The 22,861-nt window shown below is 43.2% G+C and overlaps 1 long non-coding RNA gene across 1 annotated transcript in view; it reads right to left on the bottom strand.

Annotated features, from left to right (window-relative positions):
• Positions 1-20,513, bottom strand: part of LOC149858140 (uncharacterized) — a 62,234-nt gene extending 41,721 nt beyond the window's left edge. The window contains exons 1-2 of the long non-coding RNA XR_016443846.1: positions 20,305-20,513; positions 19,952-20,048 (exon numbers count right to left, since the gene is read on the bottom strand). This is a non-coding gene — a long non-coding RNA (uncharacterized LOC149858140). The remainder of the gene's footprint in view (positions 1-19,951; positions 20,049-20,304) is intronic.
• Between the last annotated feature and the right edge of the window lie 2,348 nt (positions 20,514-22,861).

The following is a 22,861-nucleotide window of genomic DNA, read 5'->3' as shown; positions in this document are numbered from 1 at the left end:
CAGCATATTTAAAGACTTGGCAGTGCTACACTTGCTAGCACCATGGCTGAAAGGGACTTGGGGGTCATGATTGATCACAAGATGAATATGAGCCACCAATGCGATGTCGCAACAGGTAAAGCTAGCAAAGCTTTGGCTTGCATCCATAGATGCTTCTCAAACAAATCACAGGATGTCATCCTCCCCCTGTACTCGGCTTTGCTGAGGCCACAGCTGGAGTACTGCATCCAAGTCTGGGCTCCGCACTTCAAAAAGGATGTGGAGAAGCTTGAGAGAGTCCAGAGAAGAGCCACGCACATGATCAGAGATCAGGAAAACAGACCTTATGATGAGAGGCTGAGAGCCATGGGACTCTTCAGCCTGGAAAAGTGCTCGGGGGGGGGACCCAGTGGCTGCTTATAAGTATATAAGGGGTGAACATCAGGATCTGGGGGAACACCTGTTCACCAGAGTGCCCCAAGGGACGACAAGGTTGAATGGTCACAAACTCCTCCAAGACCATTTCAGGCTGGACATAAGGAAGAACTTCTTTACTGTCCGAGCCCCCAAGGCCTGGAACAGACTGCCCCTGGAGGTGGTACATACTCTGGACTCCTTTAAGAAATGTTTGGATGCTTATCCTGCTGGGATCCTGTGACCCCAGCTGACTTCCTGCCTTTGGGCAGGGGGCTGGACTCGATGATCCTCCAGGGTCCCTTCCAGCCCTAATGTCTGTGAAATCTATGAAATCTTTCACGCTCAAGATAGTCCCTGCCAACCTAAGGAAAGAAAGGCATGAAGTCCTCTAGCACTCTCAACCATCATATGAAACAGTCGGTTGCATTAATATATTCAGCAATCAGGATGGCTTTGGATGTTCCTCTGGCTAAACAGCATACACAGTGCACTCTGTCCAGCTATGCAAAAGGATCATGGAAAACTAAAAGGTACGCCTGAACACGTACACTAGCAACAAATTAGTCCTGAAGGATTTGACGAATGAAAAGCCTTCAACATTTTAACCTCATATCTAAATCTCACCGCTTGGGGAATAATGCTGACCTTTTGGTTACTACGCAACCTAGGAAAACGGGAACTGAGAATATGTGCGTCACCCCAAAGAAGGGCTTGAGTCAGTTATTGCTCAGCATCTTATGGACTGTTTACTGTCTGTTGTTTGGTGCATGCTCCGACTTAAAAGTGGTCCACAGCCAGGGAAACATAACAAAGTCTGGAGTATTTCTTCCAAAAATTATGATTAAAGAAAACCTTAAAAAAGGGAAATAGGAAAAAAGGAAAAACAGTGTATCATCTTGAGACACCCCTTAGAAACCAGCAAACAGCCAAACAGAAAATAAAAATCATTTGCCTCTTATTTTAAAGAAGCATAAGGGGCCCACCAGCAAATTAATATTATAGACAGGCCGATTGGAGCTAGCAAGCTGTTAGCAGTTCTAGTTAATGGAGTTATTCTGTTTGCTCATGTGGTCAAAGTCTGTGCTGAAGGGGCTTGGGTTTAACCATTGCTATCAACCTGCAGCTGTGTTCCTTATAGAAGAATAAACCCAACTTCTGAATGTACGTACAAAAATTTAACCATGTAAAGCTGCACTCATATATATATATATATATATAGTGTCACATGGGAAATGTGTGTTGAACCATGCCAGTAAGCATTTTGGTATCTTTTGTGAGCACATAACATTTATTCTTACTCCTATGCAAAACTGAATGCAGTGAATGCTAGGGTAACGTTTTTCTCCTGTATTGTTGATCCTTGGACATTCAATTGTTTCTGTCCATTAGCCATTTTTAATGCATGTATCTGTATGAGATCAGGAAGTCCTATAACACTTCCTCTACCACAAGTTTTCAAAATTACTCCAAGGTTCAGGCTCCACCAACATGCATCATTAACATAGAAACAGACATACCAAGAAAGAAACAGTCTGAGAATGATTAACACCAGGGTAAACATTTTACATTAATGGTTCTCTTCATTAATGAAAAAAAATGTAATTCTGTGACATCCTGGAATTTCTCCTGACATATGGAATTTCATTTTGAAAATAAATATTATATATTTGATGATAGTCTGAGGGTACATTGTAATAAAGAACAGATAACAAGTGAGAGTCCACTACCCATTACCTTTTGCTTTAGAAATAATTTGTGCTGACATTATGATGAACACAATTAAATTGTCCTGTCTCATTTTGCCAGCCAACAACATGCTGATCATACAAAGCAAGATTTATAAAATCACATGAAAACATTTAAAAGGCTCTGCCTTTCATTGCAGGGAGTCTGCCGAAGATGGAATAGCAACAATTCAAGTCTTTAGATACATCTTCCAGGGCTGTGCAAGGCTTCAGTCACTGATTCAATTCAGTGGAGATTCGGCCTGATTTGGTGGCCAAATCTCCAAATCCGAATTGAATCAGGAGACCCTTTAATCTCTTCAAATCGAATTGGAACTTCCAAATCGATTTGGAGAGATTCGGTAATTCGGATATAGACACAGCTTTAAATGTTTTTTCTACATGCCTCAAGGTACCAGGCAGCTCGTGAATGCTGTGATGCTGGGGCAGATGTTGCACCCCACAGAAGCACGGGGGGCTCTGCAGTGCGCTCGGCAGCAGACCTGGAAGTGGATCAGAAGCACTTCTGGTCCACTTCTGGGTCCGCCAGGGAGTGCACAGGGGGACCCTCCCCTCGCCACCCCGGCTCGGTGACTAGTGCCTCCTAGGTCTGTGGGGGGGCACCCGGGGTCCTCCTATGGCCAACTGCCAAGCTGGGAGGGTGCAGAAGGCTCCCCTGTGTGCTCCGCAGCAGACCCAGAAGTGGACTGGAAGTACTTCCTGTCCACTTCTGGGTTTGCTGCCGACCACGTGGGGGGCTCCCCCACACTCTTGTAGGATGCTCCATCTGCCCCAGCATTGCAGCATTCATAAGCCACACCTGGTACCTCGAGATATGTAGTAAAAAACATTTAAAGCTGTATTTATGGCTGAATCGCTGATTCTCTGAATCAGCATCAAATCTTCAGATTCCGATTGGGCCAAATCGAATCGGGGCGTTTTCTGAATCAACAAATTGAATCACTGTTTCTGATTCGGGCTGAATCTGAATTGAATATGGCCCATTTTGCACACATGTAATACCTACCGTGGTGATTTCAAAGGTTTTACTTGAACCCATGACAGGGCTGGCCAGCTTCTGGATAGTAGGGGGCCACATGTGTAGACCACAGACCTTGGTGTCTTCCCCACCACATAAGCCCCTGCCCCCTTGCCCCTTTGCCATGTAAACAGCATGAGCAGCTGGGTTTCTCCAGCAGCAAGCACTGCATGAGTACCTAAGGCCCTCTTTTGCCGTACAGGCAGTCTAGCTCTCCCTCCATCATTACCCTTCCCCCAAGACTGGAGGCAAAAACTAGAAGCTGGAAAATAGAAGGGGAGCCTGAAGGTGTCAGTTGCTGCAGGAGCCAAAAGGGCAGTAGCTGGGCCTGAGTGCAGAGGGCACATGTTAACTTCTTGTGGACTGGATGCAGCCTGCCAGCTAGACAGCCCTGACCTACTATATACTAAAGATACCTATTGATCGCTGAATACTAATGGGACGCAAAGTTTGAATACAGTTTAATATGGATGTTTAGGATATAATCCTGATATGATAGAGCGTTTTTCTAGCCTGCAAGTTTAATCTATAGATGTTGAAAGTTGCCAAAATAGCTTTCAGGACTTGTATAAGGCCTAAAGAGCAATTTTAGATGAAGATACGATTATATTGTAACATATTGCCAAACATTGCAGAAGCCGAAATCTTGACACAATTTGTACAATAGCCAACTGCTGCCAAAATGAAAGGAACTCATCTTCAGCGCTCTCTAGGATGTCCCTTACCAGATGAGGTTTAGTATCAAAGAGAGTTTTGGAGAAGAGGCAGTCTGCTTTTAAAGCAGGTAGTAAAGGTTCATTCTTTCCTGATTTTTCTACTGAAAGTTTTTTTTTTTTCCCATTCCTAATATTGTTTTCCTATTTATTGTGAATGCAGTCCTCACTAACAAAGCATGTTGAACTGTGGTAGACCAGATCTATTGCCTAGGTAGATCAAAGCTGCAAGTCACTGATTCATAATGCAAAATAAACATATGAAAATACACATGCATTTGTACTTTAGAAAACTGAATCTTTGCTTGGGTTACAGCTTCAGACAAACACGGAAGTTACATGGAAAGACTGAGGAAATGGTTAAGTTAGTGTCACCATTTCTGGTAAACCTGCATTTCATCAAGCCTTATGAAGGTAACCACTACTTCTCTCACAGTCTAGAGTATCTGACAGACCATATGAAGTATGAAAGAATAAATCCTATCAGAATATCTGGAGATCATATTTGAAGCATGATTTTTCCAGTGAATTCTGTCCTTTGATCTCATTTCTTTTATATTAACTAGGACAGATCGGGAGAGGGAATGGGATCGGAAAAATTAAATTTCAAAAGTGTTCTTTTCCCAAACACAATTTTTTCATATTTCCCTGAGGAACACTAATACCTACTTGTCTCCCCCTACTGGAAAGAGATTAGAAATAGTTTCTCCTGTTTAAAATAGCCAGAAAAAGGACCCCTCCCACCCCCAAAAAAGATTAGTTGAAAACCATCATCCTACTGCTCTCAAACTGAAAGATTATTAGTCAACAACTAAAATGAGTGGTTACTTATGAAAACATTGTACTAGCCAATGATTGCAATATCGATAAAAAAATTCAAATGAACTGCAATAAAAGCAGGAGGATCCAGGGGGAAAAAATTTAAAGCTACAGTAATAACACAATCTGGAACCAAATACACATTCAAAAATAACGATCTAGTTTGTGTAGAAGCAGGAGACTAGCCCTATTGTTGGCTGTGTGTGTGCAATCTGGAGGCTGGCCAAATCCTGCTCAGTGAAGAACTCTGGTAGGGGAGAAAGGTTGTTTTACATGAGTATGAGCTATGGTATGATTGGGAACAGCCCATATTTTCATTTCTGCTCCCACTTCTTTCTGTTTCTTTCATTTCTCCTTTTGCTCTGGCTAGATCTCCTGATTACCCCCTCCTTTGTCTTATTCCAGCACTTCCGTGGCACCCTCCACGTAGTATCAAAGTCACTCACAAATGTTAAAGAATCTATACTCACAACACCTCTCTCTAAGAAGGAAATGTCTCCCTTTCACAAAAGAGATGCAGAGAAGAACACTTAGGACTGGATCCAATGTGGGAGGACGGGCACCTAACTTTTAGTTGTCTGCCCCCCCCAGAGAGGAATCTAAAACCCTGAGCAAATCTCATATCCTCCTTATAGTGTGCATGGTGCCCAGCACCGTAGCAAGGGGGAAGTGAGGGGCATGACTGCCCCAGGTGCCAAAGCCAAGCGACGCCAACGGGTGTTGCCCAGCTGGGGCGGGGTGCAGAACCGAGCTGCAAGCAACTTGTTTGGGGAGGCACAGGGATGGGGGGAGGGCAGCTTCTGATGCTGTGTGCACCCCCCAGGCAAGCAGGGGGGGGTGCCCCCTGGATCTGTGCATGAGATGAGGGGAGGCTGCCACTGTGGGCTTGCCCCAGGTACCAAACTTCCTTGTTACGGTACTGATGGGACCTCAGGATGGGATCCAAAATAACCAGCATCCTAAGCAAAGGTCCTGGCAAAGGTCAGGAGACTCACTGTGCAGCCTCCTAGAGCCAGCCAAAAAAATAGAAAACACTGAGGCTGGGGTGTGCCCTACGCCAGCCCTACGCATCTGAGTCAGGGCTGCAGGGAGGTGCCTGCTTTCACAGCCTAGACTCCTCCCCAGAGAGCAGGCATCTCAAAGGAACAAGCAGGGCTCACACTCTTCTTCTAAAGAAATCTTATAGCCTGCACTAGAATGTGGGAACCCAGATCCAATACCCCCTCCAGCCTAAAAGGTTCAAACCCAGAAATGTCTTAAGCAGTTACAAGCAGTTGTTTTAAGTGGTTACAAGATTTTTTTTTTTTTTTTTTTTTTTTTTTTAAGATTACCTGCATTCTGTTTCAATTTTCACAGATTTCATAGACATTAGGGCTGGAAGGGCCCTCGTGAGATCATTGGTTCTGGCCCCCTGCCCAAGGGGCAGGAAGTCAGCTAGGGTCAAAGGATCCCAGCAAGATAAGTATCCAAATGTTTCTTGAAAGTGTGCAGAGTAGGTGCTTGCACCACCTCTGGGGGGAGTCTGTTCCAGGCCTTGGACAATAAAGAAGTTTTCCCTTACATTCAGCCTAAAACAGTCTTGCAGGAGTTTGTGACTGTTGGACCTTGTCCTCCCCCGAGCTGCTCTGGTGAGCAGGTGTTCCCCCAGATCCTGGTGCACACCCCTTATGTACTTATAGGCTGCCACCAGGTCACCCCTGAGCCTGCACTTCTCCAGACTGAAGAGTCCCACAGCTCGCAGCCTCTCTTCAATACCACAGTATGCATGTTTAAAGAGTTGCACACTCATATTTTTCATTGTGTTTGTTAACTCAGTTGTGGGAAAACTGAGTTTCCACTGGGCTTACAACAACCTACTAGTATTTTCATAGGCCAGGCTTCCTCATGCTCCCAAAAGAACATGCTGGAGATCTTAGTACTACTAATCCTATACCATAGGGCAAAATCCTTCACTGCTATTTCTGATTTCTATTCAAAAATCACTTGCTTCCAGCAGGATTTGGAAGCATTTCCATCACTATGCTTCCAATTAACTTCCATGAAAATCTCAGAAATTCAAATGACTTAATTTGTTCTGTATTTGCCAAATAATCAGTTTTCTTCTGACAATAAAATTTGACACGTGGGAAGGCAGATAAAGGGACTGGCCACATTTTCTGGCCTCTATCACATGAAATCAGGATTACAAAGGATTATCTCCCTGATGCACAGCAGGGGGTCAACAGATCTAGTTCCATTGGGTTCTGTTACAATTGCCTTGGGGGCACCCCAAAACACTGACATTTTAAATTAACTGGAAACCTGATGAAGAGTTGCAGATAACCAATGAGAAGCTGCTGCTGAATTCCACATTGAGAACATTCGTCTCTGGAAGATGCCATCATTTTTTACCGTAAATACTGTGAAAGCTCCAATATACAGTCATGCTGTTCTGATATCATAGCAGATTCCGGCAAAATTCTTGACAAGGTTGGGAAAGAATGGATATCCAGTTCCCATACAACCCTGGAACGCACCGTGGTCCAGATGGGATATATGTTAATTATCACAACTAATTAATAGCAGTGCTACTTTGCTCTGCTCTTAAGTGATAACTAATTGACCAGATCTATATTCTTGATAATTTCCCTTCAGAAACAGAAATTTGAAGGTCTATTTATTTTATATATTATAAAATCAGGGGTATAAAGATATATAACTCATAGGATGCATCTCGCTTGCAGAGCAGTATCATCCAGACTGCAGGGTTCCCAGAAGGGCCTGGAATTTGGGGGCGGGACCTGTCACCAAGACATGGGTGTGACACTTCACTGGGGACACATTTTGGTGGTGGCAGGGTGAGTTAATCCCTGTGGCTCCCTAATGTCACTCACCTCACTGCTGCTGCCACTTGCCTACATGCCAGCACCACATCCAGGGCCAGACCCAAATCATACCAGAACCCCAGCAAGTCCAGTAGGGCAAACATGTTTAACACCCCTGGTATAAATGACAGCCAGGGGGGATGTGTGCCAGGCAAAAATGGAATGACACTGACCATTCATTAATAGCAGGGATCAACAGAAACAGATTCTGGAAGGTGTTTTCAAGTGATGGCAAAACCCCGTGCAGCCTTTTCCTCCCAGGTTCTGACGTACTGTGAGAACAGCAGTGCCAGCATGCAATCCAGTAAAAGAAGTAAGTGAGAGTCCAAGTAGCCTGTTACCCTCGATTAGAGAAACAGCACTTGTGGCTTTAAAATATGATTTTTAATAACCAGTTTTCATTTTGGGCAGTCTTCCAGCTTTGTTGCAACGCAAACTCTCCTTGCACGTGAACTGTTAGAACCGTCTGTGAGAGAGATACAGAGCCAGATCCAAATCAGCCCTTGGGCTTCTCCACTTCAGTGTCACATCTGAGGCACTGCTGCCCCAGGAGGGTCATCCAAAGTGACACTGAACGAGACAATGAAGGCACCTCCCAGAGTGCCTAGGTGCTCAGATGGGAGGTGCCAAAAGCAAACAAGCGAGTGTCCCAAAGGTGCATTTGAACTGCTCCTTGTTGCAAGGAATCTCTGCTGTCTCAAGGACCAGAGCAGGCAGAGGGATCTGGAGAGGAGGCATTATTTAACCGACAGCAACACTGAGTTCGGTATAATGCACAACATCCCTCATGAGCATGGCCAGGGTGGTACTGCTACCCTAGCCAATGGACCAGAGACTAGGTTGGGTGGGAGCTCCCTCTTGCTGATTCGGGGCCACCGGGCAGCAAAAATTAGGAGCACAAGTGTCATGGGGGCATAAAGAGAACAAGCATGAGGGCATGTGGCCCAGTAGTTCAGCGGGGACAGTATTTGCCTGGCACAGGAGGGAGCCCTGGGTTCTTGTTCCTTTTGTCAGGACTGTTTGTGCATTTTACATGAGAAAGTCACTGGTTAAAAAGCAGCAACAGCCCCAACAGCCAGACACCAGAACCCCCAAATACCCACTCCCAGGAGTGTGCTCCTCACAAGGCTCTAGTGTCATATTCCCTCTTGCTTACTCTCCTTCCTGCCACACAAATCTTGCACTCCTGATTGCCCAGAAACTCAAATTCAACAGCTGGCGTTCCAGAGGACCCTACCCCAGCATCCCCAGTTTGAAGCCAAACTAGAGCAATCTCCCAGGAAGTGGGAGATGGGGGTTCGAGCCCCTGAGGGTGAGGCGGGGCTAGCACGCTCCCCCAAGCTCCTTGGGCAAATGCTTCAAATACTGGGAAGGAGCTGCAGCTGCTGTTTTGTTATGACCTGCGTGCATTCGCTGTGTCAGACAGCAGCTGATAGGCGCGCTCCGTCCCCACCTCTAGAGTTCAGGATCATGCCAATGTTTGGTGCCTACCACTCCAATTCGGACTGCAGCTGATTTGAAGTGGGAGTTAGGTGATAGGTGACCTGAATGCTTTCTGGGCATGCAGAGTTGCCCAAGCCTAGGCACCTAAGGACTTTTTACAAGCCAACACAGACTAAAAGGCTAATTAAGCCATTTTGCAGTTCCAGGAGCAGTCAATCTAGATCTCTTCCTAAGGCAGAATTTACACCTGAAGTCTGCCTCTCTCCTATTTAGGCTTCTACAAAGTTTATTTGGATTTGGTCCATCATCTCCAGGTTTAACATTCCAGCTTACGGGACCAGGTTTTATATTGATCTTAAATTTTACTCAGCAAACAAAAGTGATTCCTGGGAAACCTACATTTATCTCTATGACTTTTTTTAGAGTAAAAGAAAAGATTCAACCCAAACATTGTATGGCTGGACTAAATTGATCTTAATCTGGAAAAAGAACCTGTTACTGTATATCTTTAGGGAGCAACTTCTTTAAAGGACATGCCCAAGAATGATATCTAGAACAACATTATAGGAAAGTAATATGACTGACAGCTTGCTATTGCCCTGTCTACTGATAATGGAACTGATTCTGCATCTGAGTCCGCTTGTGTGTTTCACTGAAGGAGTTCAAGCTTGAATTGCAGGATTGTGGAAAACTGTCTATTCAGCATCCCTGGAAAGAGAGTTTTCAGTGCAGTCAATCAATTTAACTGTGACTTATTTTCTTCTGTGCGTCTTCTTGTACAGAAAGAGGTACATTTGGAGCATTTGGAGGTGTCAATATAATTATGCCCTAAGCAATATCTTACATTTAAACTTCTGGTGCACTTAACCAGAAGAGCAGGATTGTAGCCAGAAGCCTCTTACTAGTGCAAACGCTTATGCACTTTTACAAGGCAGGTAAAGACCTAAATTATGTTGCTAATTAATTTTATATTTCCTGTGGCTACCCAAAAAAACCTGGAGCTGTTCAACATTCTCTGAATGATGTTTTTGCCAAGAATTCAGGTATGCTATTAACAGAACAAGCCAAAAGAGCTGAGGTCATGCTTTCTGTAATACACGCACCAAAAAGGAGAAAAATAAATTTAAAAGGATGTCAAACACAAAGCAGGCACATATTTGGAAAAAAGGAAGACCCCCCTCTCCTCCATATTGGGGGGGAAGGGGCAAGATTGCCATAGCAACCTTAAAAAATAGCTAAACACACAAGAAAAAAAATATTTTTTGCCAGCACTAGTATTTCATGAAACAGGGAGAGAGAGAAAACGCAGACAAATTTTGGTGACAGTAAATGAGCAGTAACTGACTCCAAAGGACAATATTAAGGGAAGAAAGAACTCTGGTGACCTAATGCATCTAGCAACAAATGCTGTGAATGGTCTGTGCTGCATGCATACCATCAGAATTATTCACATATGATTTTAATTTATTTTTCATAATTGAAAGCAAGAGAACGAGCCAGATTTTCAAACAGTATTCACAGAGCCGTGATGTCCTGGACCAGGTCTGCCTCTAATGTCAACAGGCAACAGTACAAGATGCAAAGACAATGGGTCTTGTTTCTTGTTTGCTTACTTTCTACACAGTTTGTGCCTTCTTTCTGAACCTGTGGGTCAAACAGAGCAACTCCCTGAGTACTATGTTCATGCAACTTCATAAAAATAGGCAAGACCAAAATATAGTAGGTAGATATACAATAGATACTAAAGGCAGATACAAATAAATCATTCAACCCAAGTGCCTCATTTAAACTTGAATTCTCAACACAAGGATAAATGGCAGGCAATCTGGAGATTTTTGGATTAGCATAAGTTGCTTATTTGGGTCAATAGTTGATTTGAATAATTTATTGAATATGATATTGGCCTGGATTGATGTACACTAAACTTAAATTGATAGAGAGTAAATTGGTGAGTCAAATTTCTGTACAGTTACCTGCACAGAAGTTACCCCAGGGCTGGGAAAGCCCAGCCATTGGCCCCAGTCCCAGCCACTGGGCTATTTTTAGCTCCTTGTCCCTTGCGCCTCCCCCCCTCCCCATGGACCAGCCAGAACCGCCTCTCCCTCTCCCCCCACAACCCCCCAGTAGTTTTATCAGCATTCATGGATGCCAGAAGCTGAGGAAGTGTGGGGGGGGGGGGGGGTCAGGAGGGATGGCGGGTGGGTTGAGGAGCTAAAAGTAGACCTGGTTTCCCCAAACACCCTCCCAGCAGACCCCACAAGCCCCCCTGATCCTGCCAAAACTTGTGTGACCCCCAACAAATCCCTGTGGATTCTGCCTGCCCCTGACTGATCTGTAGATCCTGCCTGCTACCCTGATCCATCCCACAGATACCGTCTGTCCCCTGAACCCCCCGCCATGGATTCCACTTGGCCCCCAATCCTCCCGTGGACCCTGCTTGTGCCCCGAAAACCCCCAATCACTGCCATAGATCCTGCCTGCCCTCCTGATCCCTCCTGCGGGTGCTACCTGCCCCCCGATTCTTCCCACTGATGTTGCCTGCCCCCTTGAACTTCCCCATGGATGCCACCTGCACCCCATCCTCCCAGTCATTTTTATGGATCCTGCCTAACCCCTGCAATTTCTCTATGTATCCTGCTTGCCCACCCATCCCCATACAGACCCCCAAAGCTTGCTTGCCCCCCCAAATCCCTCCTGCTAGCCCCCCCATCCCAGCTTACCTTAGACTGGGTGGCCATTTTTAATGCAATCCAACCTCCCTCTAAGCCCCCTGAACATCTGCACTTAGCCAGAGAATTAAATTCACTATTTGATTGCTTAAGAAAGTATCAAAGTTTCAGAGTTGTTTTAAGCATACATGTGTTTTGAAACAAAATTTGGAAATTTTGTATCTTAGTCATTTTTACAGCCAGGAAACTGATGATCAAACAACACCAAGTAATTGGTAAAAAAGCCATTTAACCAAACACTGCCCTTGCTCTGTTGTAACAATATTCACTGCTAAGATGCTATTTGCGATTTAGACAAAGATAAAACACTCAGACCCAACAGATTTAATTGTCATTTACTGTAAACTAGAGTCATATTTTCTCCTAAAAGAGTGGATCCAGGAATATGGTTCACTCTGGCCTAATATTTACTTCCGCTGTCTTTGTTCAAAGCCTGAATACAGAAGTTTCGGGATTAAATAAGAAGGTTAATATTAATAGGACAAAGCCCAGCTACAGACTTTGAGATACTGGTTACCATTTGAACTCGATTTTTGTCGCATTGCCCTTGAAGTTTACATGCTGAAGGGGAAAAAGCTAAGCTGCAGATTAAAACACAAAATTGTGCTTTAAGGCCCCTCAAGAAATAGACATAAGTGTGCAAGCATACAGTTCATTTGCATCAATTTCCTGCCCATGATCTGTTACATTGCAATGCAAGTCTGGGTTTGAGGCAAGTACGTTCTTATGCCAAAATTGTTTGGAATGTACGAAAAGGTCAACACTAGGAATTTATGCGTTTCACAGTTATTTGGGAATTACGGGAAAGGAACCTGGGGACTCCTGGCTGTGTGTCAAGCATATTGGTCACACAGGTGTAATTAACCTGGAGTGTTCTGCCTTTCAACCAGAATTTTTCTTCATGTAGGCATGCTCTTTACTTCTAACGAACACTGGAGCTAGACAAATGAACTTAAGATTTGAGGGGAAAAAGGCTAAGAATGCCTTCTAAAATGCTTTTCTGGCTATGTAACTGCTATGCCTTTGTTTTACAGGTAATGAGTCCAGCCATTTTGTGTTCAATCCACTCAGAATTCAGGCTGGAGACGCGTGGTCTGTGTGCTCTGTCATGTAGGGTTTGTTTTAGTTCCATCTGCTTATTTTCCTGACTCTAAAATAAGGATAATTCACACTGAAATATTTGTTTATTTTGTATATATGGATAAATAATAACTGGATGGGGATATTAACCCTTAATCTTCCACATTTGTGTTCCTCGGTAGAACTAAGAGAGCCAAGATATCATAAGACGGATTATTTGAAGCAATTCTAACTTGACTTTAAGCAGCGTGTTCTGGAAGTTCGTTGACAGGAGAACCTGTTTTACAGACCCTGGCACTGAAACATTCAGGTGCTTGTAATAAACCCCAACATGATCTTCCAGACTTTTGAAATGTGCATCTCTATTATTGCTTGTTGCAAGCTGACAATGTTCTACCCTGACCAGCATGTCTGTGCCTTTAAATAAAAGCAGAGAGAATTATTATCAAGTTCATGCTGAGAGCAGCAGGAGTAGGAATGAAGGAGAGATAGGAGCTGGAAGCTAAACAGGAATGCAGAAAGAGCGGTGCTTGGAGGGGCTAAGTATGAGGAAGATATGCTCCAATACTGAAAGGTGCATTTATTTCAACTAACATACAAGTCTGCTCTTGGAGATGCAGCTTCAGGTATGTGCTGTAGCAACCAGCCTAATAGAAACCTGTATTTGGGTCTACAAAGAGATCAATTTTATTTGCGGATGAAAGATGACCAGAGCATCTACCGCTGGCAAACCACAATGAACAAAGAGACGATGACATAACCTATGTCCCAGAGTGTGATGTACCACAGGCATATATACACTGATGTGCCAAATAAGGACTAAACTCCAGAGACAAATGTACTACAAGAAGGAGATCATTCAGAACTAAGGAGATGCCAAGAAGGGAGTTTAAAAATATGTAGGGGGAGCTGAGGGAAGGATATACAAGAGGAAATAAGGCAGGTGCCACAGACGGAGTCAGAGAAGAGGGAAAAAAACGAGACACAGAGGAGAAGAAGAAGAAACAGACCTGTCTAGCAAGAGAAGGTCAGAAGCCTGACCAGGATAAGAAAAGAATAAAGCCAATCAGGAATTTCAAGTAGGAGAAGATGATTTTGAAACAGCTTTACAGACAAGTCTGGACAGCAGTGAAGTCAGAAGCTCCATTAGCAAAGGTGAGAAATTATCAGGACAATGGTCAGGTGAGGGTTTTCATGGGAGGAAAGAAGAGGAAATAACATCTGGATTCACACACAGTACCAGTGGGAGCAGTGGCACTGCAGTACAAAGACAGATTACTGTACCAGGTACATTAGTTTCAGATTTCATGCTCAGGGCGGGGGAGTCGCTCAGAATGACTTCTTGTGTTGAACAACTTTGTTACCTAGATCTCAAAACACAACAGTACCGTAATCTAAAGTTGGATTTAAAGCATGCAATATTTAGAAAGGAAATGATTGAAAAATCCATTAGGGCTAGTGATCTTTCATGACCAAAAGCAACAATGATGACAAGCTCATGGTAACAATGGCTACAATACATTCTGCTCACTTGTAGGCAAAGACAGAAGTCTTTCCACAAGCCATATGGTCTGCAGGCATGGTGGTGTTATTCAAGTAAAAAATCTGTCAATAGACTAAAAGTTAAGAGTGACTGAATAGCCCAGGGGCTGGTAATGTAATACAGATGATTTTGCCCGTTTGGGCACTTACACATGTACTCTGACACATTCTGATGGCAATGCACTGGAACATACTAACTGAGTCTGCTAATTGACAGACTAACTGACAGACTAATCAAGTCTGCCGGAGTTTTCTAATCCGAACACTCTGGGTGCTGCAGCATCTTACATATTCAGTGTCCCCATGTTTCAAAATGGTAGCTTGTTCCACAAGCTTTAAAGTGCCCCCACTGACATTTCGAAATGCAGGATGCTGAATACATGAGATGCGGTGGGCATTTTAATTAGAGAACCTTCCGAGAGCCGCTCTAATGAAAACATTGCCCCCACCCCCTGATCTGAAGCACATGTAAAAACACTTCCAGTTTAAAAAAAAAAAAGAATGAAGAAGTGTTAGCACCTGATACTTCCTCTTATTTGTATGACAGAAGCCCCTAGGTAGTCCAATGGAAGGCAATACCCCACTGTCCATACCCTAGGACAGCTTTAAAGCAGGGAATTCTGAACATACAGGACAGATAAAGAATAGCAGGGAAAACTATACATTACAAGTATCATGCAATTAACTGGTTAATTGTGCAATTAACTTGAACCCTTCTATACTCGCAAAGTATAAAAAGCTCCAACTAGCTATAAAGTTAGATTTCAAGAATGTGTACTAACTTTATAGCTGGTTGCTATTGAGTTTAAATGTGTACACATAGCAGGGTCTCCCCTCTACATGGCTGTAACCCAGGAGCCCTGAGGATCACAGCTGTCGTGATCCTCAAGGCTCAGGGGTGCATGAAACCCCCAGCCCAAACAGGGCTCTTAGCTCAGGTGGGACCCAGAGCCCCATCAGCTGCTGGGAGCCCTCAGCAGCTGTGGAAACCTGCTTCTTCCTGACGCTGGGGTAGCCCAGGATTTACCTCCCCTGCCCCCAATGCCAGCAATAAGGCATGATTGGAGCTAATGCATGATCCCACAATTGCACCTCCTGCCATGCATGTGGCATGGCAGGAGGTGCAACTGTGTGGATCTCACTTCAGATCAAATCATGCCTTTTCTTGCATGTGTAGAGGTAGACACAGGCACAGGAAAGTCAGTGGGAACCAGAATAGAGACAGGTCCTTCGAGGCCCCTCTCAGGGACCCTCCTGCATCCCACATTGCCTGATTTAGTCAAATACTCTGTGAAAGGACTTGTTCAAATCACAGACACATAGTATAAAAGCGCAGGAAATCCACAGCTTTTCCCTCTGTGCCTCTCCTCCCCTCATCCTACACTGGCCCTGCCACGTAACTTTATACGGCATTAAGAGAGAAGCCATACAGCGTTAACTTCCCTCTGCCAGGGGGTTCTTCCAGGCCAGGGGCCTGGGGAGAGAGGGAGAAGGGACCTGTGTTAACTGTTTAGCTTCCTCTATGCACCAGCCTGGCTCTTTTCATAAATACCAAATTCATTTTTTTTCTAGACAAATAAAAGCCTTTTCTTAATAATAACAAATCACAGGAAAAGACAATGAAAACCTCAGTTATGAGGAACAACTCATACAATATAGACAGAGAGAGCCTTGAGCTGTTTGGAGCCATGGTCCTCATCTAATACAGTAGACTACCCTATCACAAGACCATTCTGTGATGTCAAGTAGTCTTTCTTCCTCCCTCCCTCTCTCTGGTTCTTTACTTTTTTGCACTGTAAATCAGTTGAATTTTGACATCTCCACTGAGGACTAAATAACATGTGACTTTATCTAACTTAAATGTGGCATTAATTTTAACAAGAAAAAAGTGGTTTATAAAAATCAGGAACTTAAGGTAACTGGAGGGATATAGCTTTGCCTCAGGGAGCAGCATACGGGTTTAATTTCCCCTATATTTTCCACCAAATTCTAAGAACTGCAGTAATCTTTTGTTATAGGGTGGCACAAATTCATGAAGCAAAACCTTGCCCAGAGGTACCAAAAGCCCAAGTCAGCAACTTGGAAAAGAGAATAGCAGTTTTAAAATTTTTCATAGGTTTGATTTCTTTCCAAGATTGTTGATATAACCAACAGGGTCTTTAAGAAATTAAAGACTTGCCTTCTTGTTTGCAAAAAAAGTAGCCTTCTCTATAGGGAAATAAATTCTGACCTAGTGAAATTCCAGTAAGAAATAGCTAACAAGTTATTCTGCTGTACATGAGACTAGAAATTGGCCCCTGATAAACATGAGAGATAATACCAGTATATTAGAAAACTTCCAGGGGGCGGAATAAAAAAGAAAAAGAAGGGTGCTTCCTCTCCCAGCTCTCCCACATTGGGGTTACCCTTCTATCTTAACTTTCATTCCTCTTGTATTTTACCTTGCACATTCTGCTCTGGATCCAGGCTTTTCAGAAGGGGACAATCTCAACATGACCCAATGCTAAGATGTAGTCTAACTAGTACCTGAACAACATCACCATAAGATACTCCATAGATATGTTGATCAGAAGCAGATTGTTTATTCCATACACTTTATTTGTTTAATTAAACCAAAAACCTATGTTGTCTCTTTACCCCAAGAAGCCTAAGCCGTGTGAAATACATTACATTTGTAACTCTTCGTTTCCTGTCATAGGACTTACGCACTGTGTCATCTGTATTACACTGATGTAGTAAGAGATTGATTTACAGCCCCACTGGGACATTCACAAATAAATAACTCATTCAAGGTGCTGAATCCTGGTCATATTGAAGCCAATGGGCTTTGCTTAGGTAAGATGTGGCCAAAGGTACACAGTCATCATTATGAAGGAACAATAAATGAAATGTGAAGAAAACCAGGAGATAACAGAATCAGAGAAGACAAGGCAGGCCAAGATTTCAACTGGACCATGGTCAACAGTTTTGAAGGAGGGTGCCAGGTCAAGTAGGATGCAGATGGAATACTGCTAGGAGGGGGATTCTCGAGACTTGTCGTTTAAGCAGGGTAGAAGGGTAGAAGCTATGCCAGAGGTGTACAGTGGAACTGGAGGAGATGGACTCCGATAACAAATTAAGAATGTTTGCCAAGAGAGAAGAGAGAGAAGGAAAATGGGTCAGTAGCTGTAGAAGCAAGTAAAGCTGAGGATAAGGCTTTCGTCTAAGAAGGGAGAAACTAAAACAGGCTTGTATTATAGGGAGAAAAGCTAGAGGAGAGTGAGAAGTGAAGGAGAAAGAGTGGGGATGAGATGGGGATATGGGATAGAATCAGGAGATGAAATGGAATGGGATTGAGGACTTGGGTGTCAATTAAGCTAGAGAAGTAGAATTATTTTGGTGGAATAAATGGTGGAACCAAAGGAGTGAATGCTCTTACAGTGGAGGAAGTCAGCTTGGTTATGGGATTTTTTCCCCCCAAAGGCATTCTGCAGTATAAAAACAGGAGTGGAAGCAGCAGGTGATGGGAGCAGACCAGGGCTGGGGATTGGTAGGGCAGAGGTTGTAGTGGGAAAGGGAAGAGAGTCAAGTTTGTAGAAAGGTGAAGCTCAGAGAGAATTCACAGTAATATCAATAGGAAAGAGGGCTGGGCTGAGAGCAGACAAGTCAAGCACAATTTTCTTGCAATTTCCTAGTTGGTCTAGTAAAAGGTATCATTTTGGAACCATTAGTTCTAGTTTTTTGTATGTCTTCTTGTCTCAGACCAAACACGGCTACCAAGTACATCCCTGAAACATGGAAAATGCTGAATTTCAGCTGATTTTGGATTTTAATTTTCATTGCAGAACAACAAGAAAGATTTTTTACCTTCCTGCCTACTACCTGACACCTCCAGGGAAGGAATTCTACCAGATCTACATATCAAAGAGCTACATCAAAGACACTGTCATGGACCCAGAGGGACAGCCTTCCATCTTCAGCTCCCTCTGTGCAAAAATGAAGTTTATTTCCTACCTATGGGGACTTTTAACCACCATGTACCATTTATACTTTTCCCAGAGCCTGACAAAGAGACTTTGATCCTGAAAGCTTGCAGAAAAGGACAATTTTCTTGCGATTTCCCAGCTGGTCTAATAAAAAGGTATCATTTTGGAACCAAGAGTTGTAGTTTTTTGTAAAACACAGGACAGGAATTCATGTCACTGCGCCCAAATGACAACTTCTAATTAACATTAGTATTACTCTTTTTTAGCAGTATACTGCTGATGTTCTGTATTACTTATTAAAATGTGCAATAATTCAGACATACTTTTAATCTACAACTTTAAAACTTCTTTTAACATTTTTTCACATTCTTTTTGAAAGATCTACCTTCTGTTGGGACGTAGCAGATAACATGGCAGGAGATTTGTTTTGTTCTTTTTTTGGCAAAGTTCATTGCAAGGTTGGAAATAAAGCTTAAATTAGAAAGCAGCTTCATTTTTAATTGAGGGATTCCTACTACCTATCACTCCATAACACCAGGGAACAGCACTTATATATAGAAAAAAACCACACACACTTGGAAGACGGGATCAGATCAGGTCCAGTATCCTCCCTCTGACTGTGATGTTAGAGGAAAGCAAACTACATAATATACTGGGTCAGTAGTATAACAGCATACTGAGATGTGGTGAAAAATACCATTTAAACCCATTCTGTCTCATGTTGTGAGACTAAAATTAGTACTGAATCCAAATCAAAGGGCTTCCTGCAGGCCACACAACCCATTAATGGCAGTGGTGGGAGCTATACCTAGTGCAGCTGCTGTGTGTAGCTTTGGAAACCAGGGAGTTAATACCACTGCTGCTCACCTTCCATTTTCTTCTGCTGATTTGAGTGGCCAAGGATGACTAAAAACCCTGCTGCCTGGGAGCAGGGGGTACAAGGGAAGGAAACCAAGAAAGTGTGAGCTCCTTTGGCTCAACTGATTCATCACCTCCTATATTTTATTGCTTACTGTACACTGCCAGGCGCCTTTTTTGAAAAGGGCAGCATGTGAATTCAATATATAAACTGGTTTCTTCCACAAACTGGACATAAAGAACGTGGGAGAACCTCTCAGACAGATGGCTAGAGTTTGGGAAAGTCTGATCTTGAGGGAAAAACCCTATGAACAACCAAACTAATGGCTTGTGTAGCAGTATTTTGAAAACGTTCCCACCTGCAAATAAGCCAGAACCCAGAAGAACTATTTCATTTGGGATAAGAACTCTTTCCACTTTCACGTACACTGCAAGGAAAACTGTTAGGCAATTAGTTCTTGGATGTTGTTATCCCTCCTTACTGTCCTGTGGTGTCTCTAGGGCCAGGTAGACATTCAAAAAGCACCAGGAGGAATCAGTCAGAGTTGCATGGCTTTCTGTAAATGGCATAGTTTAGATCGGTAAGAAACAGAACACATCTCTACCCTTCGGCAAGGGGAGGGCGGGGGCAAATCTTAGATCAGGTTCTGGCATTTTTAAACCAGTCCATATGTGCTGAACTTCTGTTCTGTTATGGTATAGACCAGCTGTGTGTGCACAACTTCTATTCTGTTACACATATAAACTGGTTTCTGATCACTTAATACCTAGGAACCTACCTAAATCGCAGAGACAAAGGGATTTTTGCAGGCCGCTCGTAGCTTGCTGCTGATTGGCTGAGGTGTCCCAGCAGCCCTGCTCCTTGCTGCTGATTGGCTGAGGGGCAAAAACCATGGCATTATTAAACAGTAAAGTCCATGGAAATATCAAATAAATTACCACTCTAAGTATTAAATTTAAATCTAACTTGAAACATATTACAAATATACAATTCATATTGTGTAGTAAATTTTAAGTAATATTATCATAATTTATTATTAGCATTCTACAAATAGTTTAGCAATACTAAATAATACTAGCCATGATAGAAACAATTCATGTTAGTTGTTAAACACTAGCATGCAACATTCACCAGCAGTTGCAACTGACATCCTCCACCTCTGCAGTGTGAACCCTTGTCCATACACTGAGCTGGCATATTCTGCATCCACTGAATTGGCTGGAATGGAAAGGCAGCATTTTGCCGAGTTGCGGAGATTTGGAAACTGATCAGGAACAGACTCCCAAAACACAGTCAGTCAAAGGTATAGTCAAAGTTCATGCGAGCAGCACGTTCCTCGTCGTGCTCTTTCTGCCATCCAGGGATTGATTTCAGTAGCTGAGGGTCAAAACTCAGAAAAGGTACCTGTTGCAGTAAAAAAATGCTAACAGCACTATAAATGGAGGCAGCCAGTCATTTAAACCACAGTGGTAGTGACTAGTCATACCTGTAGTACTGATTCAACTTCGCAGCTATTGCCGGGAACTGTACTTGTCTTCACCGGTTTTTGTGTTGACAATTTGAAAGTTGTTGTGATGCCACATCAAATCCATCAGCTTGTTGTATGCTGGGTGGGTCAAAGTCTGCTGACTTTCAAACCACATTAGAAGCTCCATGAACTGGATCACATTTTCAGCCACAAACTTAACTTAATCTTCAGTGTCACCCTGTCTTCAGACATGTAGTTTAAGCATGCACAGTGTGCCAGGTGTGATTTCAACCTCCTTGCACACAAACTGCTGGTAGGATTTCGTATTTTTTGTATGGTAACAAACTTCATTAAACCATGAATTCTACCTTGTAAGCACTGGCTCTGGTGGAAGTGACAGTTGCATGTAGATCCCCACTTGGATTGGCAATGGACTCCTGGTATTGAAGCTTACCACCTGGACAATGTTTGAAGTGTTTTAAAAGAGGAAACCAGGCTATCCACATCAGGAAACCATGTGCACCAGATGTCACTTACTAAAGAAAGGATGTGTACTTTGCAGGTGACAATTTGCATTAGGCATCATTCCACGGAGCGCATCAGAGAACGTTTTGCACATATACATTGCATTATCAGACAGAAATGCTTGTTAAATTCTAAGCTGTAGCTTACAACAGACTTCCTTACAGCTTTTGCCACAGTAGAAAAAATTGACAGACGCAAGGTGAACCAGCACTGTTTGAAAAACAGTGGTCACAGTTTGTCCAGCTCCCAGGTACAGATAAAATCTGCAGAACATAGTTATCTTGGGTATCTGTTGCTTCATCTGCTACAACTGAGACTGATTCATATTCTGCCTATGCAGATTTTGTAGACTGAACATGCAAAGCAATTACTCCTGGTAGATAATCCTGGCAAAGCTTGTTTGCATATGGGAAACTGCCAGCGTTTGGCACGTGTTTGTTCAAGTAGTCCCATAATTTAGGGCTATCAATTTTCTCCAGAGGAATGTTGGCGGCTGTGAATGCCTCCAGTAGCGCGAATGTAGCCTCTTTTCTTGTCAAAATGCATTCAATGGTTCTTTTAAAGATCAAGGACATAGTCACTTATTTCTTGACCTTCTGCCTCTGCAGCAGCCTTTCACTTTACATGCAATTCAGATTCCAAATGCTGATCAATCCTGTTCTTCCTCAACACCTCCAGCCATGTTGCACAATGAAAAAAACAATTTACCACCATCTGCATGCAAGGATCCTACGGGAAACTGCCTTACATGATCCTGAGCTGAAATGTATTTAGTTTTCTTAGATTTCCTTTCACCCATCACCTTCAGATTGCAGAATTGCTGCAGGATTGGATCTGGCTTCTTAAAAGATGGTGCTGAAACCCTTGTTTGCCTGACTGGTGCCTTCACTGGTGTCTATATGTCACTAGCTTAGCATCTCAGTAGCTCTCTCTCAAACCTTGTGCTCTATGGCTGCAGGGATTACTGCACTTCCTTTGTATTCCAGTAAACTTTTATTTTTGGGGGCTTCTTAAAAGATGCTGCTATTTTTTAAAACTGCTATTTTTTTTTTTAAATGGTGCTGTTTTTTGTGGTGATTGCAGAAACTGCTGGTTTCACAGCTTCCATGAAAACTGAAACTGCAATTCAAGTAGGGCCCTACTTATACTGGTGAAAGTCTGTAACCTTGCCTAGGATACTCTGTAGTTACGTGTGTTCACGCACACAGACACAGCAGCTCTCCTACCACGGTGATTTCTTGGGACTTGCTTATCTAACAAGTGCATGTTGTTCCCATATTAATTGCTATTTCTTGTAATTCAACAGCCTTCTTCCCCCTGATGTGGCCAGCAGCCACACACTAATGGCCACCCACAGAAATCTATGCATCACCCATTTTCGTCTTGAAGCTACACAAACCAGCAGCCATACCAAAGCCAGGCAAAACCCGAATGTCCCATCTCTCTGGCACAGCACAGCACATGAGAATCAAAACTAGTCAGTCATACATTTGCACTGGTGCCCACAGAAGGTTTGCATTTTGATCACTGAAGTGTCATCCTCCTGCATTCCATCTTTTTTATAAATCATGGACTTAATCCCTGATGTATTTTTTTACATTTTTTTTGTTCCTAAAAGCTTGTGGCCTAATGGTTATATCACCGGATGAGAAATCTGGGCCTAGACATATGACTGCTAGAAGTTCATCAATACTG

Source organism: Crocodylus siamensis, chromosome 8, assembly GCF_052110815.1.
Source record: "Crocodylus siamensis isolate JL-2025a chromosome 8, ASM5211081v1, whole genome shotgun sequence".
Classification (NCBI taxonomy): domain Eukaryota; kingdom Metazoa; phylum Chordata; order Crocodylia; family Crocodylidae; genus Crocodylus; species Crocodylus siamensis.
The sequence above is the reverse complement of the archived record's forward strand: the minus strand, read 5'-3'. Positions and strand labels throughout refer to the sequence as shown.